This window comes from Babylonia areolata, chromosome 26 (genome assembly GCF_041734735.1).
Source record: "Babylonia areolata isolate BAREFJ2019XMU chromosome 26, ASM4173473v1, whole genome shotgun sequence".
NCBI classification, from domain to species: domain Eukaryota; kingdom Metazoa; phylum Mollusca; class Gastropoda; order Neogastropoda; family Buccinidae; genus Babylonia; species Babylonia areolata.
This window is the reverse complement of record NC_134901.1, coordinates 22,737,487-22,742,486: the sequence shown is the minus strand read 5'-3', so window position 1 is coordinate 22,742,486 and position 5,000 is coordinate 22,737,487.

The following is a 5,000-nucleotide window of genomic DNA, read 5'->3' as shown; positions in this document are numbered from 1 at the left end:
GTGTGTGTGTGTGTGTGCACGCGAACTGAAATCACTCGTGTGTGCCATGCGGCCGAGACTTTTATTCCAGCGAAAATTTAACAATTCCTACTTCGTGCACCCTTAAGATCAACAACAACAACAACAAAAAGTTTGGAAAAGACCTTTTTTTTTGCCTGCTCGGCACTTTTATTTCTCCATTCCTTAGCACTACCCACTAGCAAATCACTCGAGGAATTTCTCTCTTCTGCGGAACATAACCAGGCCCACTACTGCTTCATCTGAACTAGAACAGGCACCACTGAACACCACCGAAGTGACTCAGCAGCAGTGCAAGGTCTCCTCTGGTGTGTGGCCTCCTGGCGACCTAACATCGATGGGTCCCTGTGGACTGCCGACGCTGGAACTGCGACGGATGAACCCGGGTGTGGCTGTGTATATGGGGGAATCTAAATGAGCGGCGTGGGAGTAATGCCACTGAAACGGTGCAGATGATGGGGCAGAAAACAAAAAAGTTTGGAAAAGTTTGTTTTTTTGCCTGCTCGGCACTTTTATTTCTCCATTCCTCAGCACTATCCACTAGCAAATCACTCGAGGAGTTTCTCTCTTCTGCGCAACATAACCAGGCCTACTACTACTTCATCTGAGCTCCATGGTCTCTTTGTGTGAAATTTCGCCGCCGTCTATATAAAAGCCTGTCGTTGCCCTTTCAGTTCCTAAAAAGAGACAAATCATCAGCAAAGAAAAACAAAACAAAAAGCAAGTCGAAGGCAGTAGAGAACATGAAGACACCCAGTCCTACCCAATACCCAACATGTACATCAACTTGAAAAGAGGAGAGAAACTCTTCTTCGCGAAGTTTTCCAAGTGCGCCGTTCCCCTTTTTTTGTCGCTCATGGATGAAGTTATCCACTTTCAAATCTGCGCAAGTCTGCAGAATTTTCAACTCTGTGCTTCTTTGTGGACACAATCAAAGACAGGATTTGAAGACCAACGTTTTGAAGTTACGGACCAGATGTTCTGAATAAGATCAATGCGAAACCCACCCGACGGAAATCTAAGTGAGAATTGTTGTACATAAATAAATGATTCAGACGTGTGCATTCAAAAATTATCTGGAACTCTACTGACGAAAATCCAGTCTTTGACTGCGGACAGGTGGTTCGTGAAACCCTGTTGCATCGCTGTAGTGAGATTCACTGGCATTGAACGATTTCCGTAAGATTCATCCGTTCCCATACTAAACTTTTGATTCGATTCACACACACACACACACACACACACACACACACACACACACACAAGTCGACGTCTTCGTGTCTGTTTAGAGTGAATGTTTGATGTGCTACACACACATGAATCACACACACACACACACACACACACACACACACACACGCACACACACACACACACACACACACACACACACACACACACACAAAAGTTATGAAACTTGGACGGGCATATATTCCTTCTGTCGATTTGAATCTGAATATTTGACAGCGTCCTGCATCAAGGTTGACCTTCATGACATTTATAAATACACCAGTGACATAAGGTTTGAATATGGCAATGTCTTAATTAAGCGGAACGTGAAATAAGGTTCTTTTGGCATGAAATAAACCATGTCTTTCGTGCGTGATCTTACCTTATCTAATCTTACCTGACCTGTTATGTTATTGTATTTTGTCCGATCTCATGTGTGTGATTTGTGTATGGGCGTGTGTGTGTGTGTGTGTGTGTGCGTGTGTGTGTGTGTGTGTGTGTGTGTGTGTGTGTGTGTGTGTGTGTGATTCATGTGTGTGTAGCACATCAAACATTCACTCTAAACAGACACGAAGACGTCGACTTGTTCATCAGCCTTGTTGCCTGGATGTTTCTCCAAAGGTTGCACAGTTTAGTGATAACCCATATGTGAATGTAAAGCTAACCTTGCATCATGGCGCTATTTCTTGGTGTATCTGTCTTCTGAATATGAAAATCTGAGCGTGCAGTGATTGGAAAATTTTGTTTGATTTCTTATTACATTTGATTTTACATGAACAATACAGTCGCAAAGACAGTGGTGACATCCGTATCAACAAAGCACGAGAGTTAAACAAGCAAAGGATAAAAAGGGAACAGTTCCGGAAGGCGAAGCTGAGAACAGTCCACTCTTTAGGTCTCACTGCAGCTGAATATCTGAGTTTATTTCGACCCGGAAGCTGTGTTTGACATTGGCGATGAATCAGTTCTAGAGACAGAACGGTGTGAATACTAACTTCTGTGACAACAACAACAACAACAACAACAACAACTGCTACTACAGTGACGGTGACAATGACTACGACTACTACCACCACCACCGCCACCACAACTACCGCCACTAATACAACTTCCATTACTATTACAACAAAAACAACAACAACAACAACAACCACAACCACTGCTACTACTACTACTATTTCGACGACGACGACGACAACGACGGTGATGAAGACAACGACGACTGCGGGAGCGTATCGTTATGCCGCCGACCCGTTGTGCCGACCCGTTTACGGATTGTCTTTTGTCACAAAAAAATACAAAACAAGATGGGCAAGCCATACTAATAATCTCCCTTTTTATTTGACATTTGGGTCACAGTAACGTCACAAATGGCGCAACTGGGTCCAAACGTATGCATTCGCGAATCCTCATAGGCTACGACCTTTGTTTCAAATTTCGTAAAGATCGGTTCATAAACAGCTGAGAAATGCTTGTTTGCGTAGAGAACTACGCATTCTAAAAATGATTTACGTCATCGTGAGCTTATTACTTATACCGTTTATAGTCCCTAGTATAATGAACACGTAACTGAAATTTGGAGGAAATCCGTTGATAAACAGCGGAGATATTAGTGATAAAAATTTTGGCAATTTGTGCCACTGTGACGTCACAAATGGCGCAAATGGGTCTCAACTCATACATTCGGTAGACATCATAGCCCCCGAGCTTTGATCCAAATTTTACTAAGATTGGTTCATAAACAGCCGAGAAAAGCTTGTTCAAAAATCATCGAATAGCGGGACGGCGGCATAGCGGGACGGCGGCATAACGGGTACCCCCCGCTGCTACTACTACTACTGATTGTGGGCGCGGAGGTGGCGCTGTTGCTAGAAATGGGGATGGGTAGTCCTACTATTCTATTTTATTCAGTTATTTCTTTTCCTTTCGTGTAATTGTTTTCTCTTATTTCATCGTTTTTATAGATAAATAAAATTCACCCCTCCCCCCACCCCCCCCCTTTTTTTTTCTTCCTGTTAGTACCTTTCTTAGATGCCTCCCTTTTTGAATTGCAACCTGTTTTTTTTTTATTGTTTATAATTGTATCCTTTTTTTCTTTTTTCTGCAACCCATTAAAAAAAAATCTAATTATTCATAACCGTATCCCCGTTTTGTGCAACTACTTTTGATTGAGTTATTCAGTTAGGTTTTACGGAACTTGTGTTTTGATAGTAGAAAAAAAAAGTAGACAACCGCAGCTGAGGTGGGCACGGCTTTGGGTCGAAACCTGGCAGTGGTGAAATCACATCACAACATGTACGTCATGGCGTGCTTGCGTCATAATAGCTGCGTAAGAGTGACCCTGGTAACATGTAAACAAGTCATCCCATGAGGAAGGAACGAGAATGTTTCTAAACTTCGGAATATGTAACAGATTGGAGTGTTTGTTTTTCTTCTCTCTCTCTCTGTATAATAAGAGAGGGAGAGAGAGAGAGAGAGAGAGAGAGAGAGAGAGAGAGAGAGAGAGAGAGAGGTGCATTCATATTGCACTTCAAATAACAACCCCATCCTTTTTACATAACTGTTCGGCATAACAGTGACTTGCATCATATATATATATATATATATATATATATATATATATATATATATATATATTCATCACTATGTACGGAACCCGTTCATTTTGGTTCTGCTTCATGTGCACGTCTCAAACATGTATATATCTTCTGTGGCGTCCTTCTCATTAAGGCAGAAAGAGCACCTGTTGCTAATGTCAGTGCTGACTCCCATGTGTGGCAGTAGAACATTAGAAAATTTAATTTTTGTGGCCATTTATTTTGTGAACCAATCTTTCTGAAACCATTTTGATATGATTTTCTGAATATTGGGTATCACTCTAAAACCCTTTATCCAGTTGAATTATGTACTCATTTTTGTCGTTCCAAAAAAACAAACAACATTTTTGCTTTTACATAATCCTTCATAAGAATCCGCCTTCGGCAGGACTCAACAACAGGCTGTGGACCAACAAAGGCATCAGCCTCAGCACCAAAATCAAAACCTACAGAGCTGTTGTGCTGACCACCTTGTTGTACTGTTGTGAAACATGGACGTCGTATCACCGTCACATTCAACAACTTGAGCAGTTTCACCAGAGATGCCTACGAAAGATCCTCGGCATAAAGTGGCAAGACAGGGTCTCCAACCTCCAGGTCCTAGAGAGGAGCGGCCTGCCCAGCACCGAAAGCCTGCTGATCCAGTGCCAGCTACAGACAGCAGGATTCCGAAAATGCTTTTGTATGGCCAGCTGAAGGAAGGCCACCGTGAACTTGGAAGACCCTGCAAGCGCTTCAAGGACACCTTGAAGGCAAACCTCAAAGCCTGTGACATAGGCATCGCTTCCTTGGAAACTGACGCTGGAGGATGCTGTGCTCTAGTGGCATAAAGACGTTTGAAAACAAGAGAACGCTGGCCATTAAAGAGAAACGTGATCGAAGGAAGCAGGGCTCAACTTCTGGAGACGTTTTCCCTTGCAACACCTGTGGGAAGTGCTGCGCATCCAGAATCATATGAGGACACACACCGACAGATAAGCCTGCCTGCCTACACATCCGTCGGTCCGACGGGAGACTGCATCATAAGAATTCCTCAGTGCGAGCTCAGTTTATTTCACCACCGAGTGCAGCAGATGTAAAGCGCTGGACTAACTTGACTTACAATTTGAGTAATTTGACTTGCAATTCAAAACGGTTATTTAATATTCAAACGAA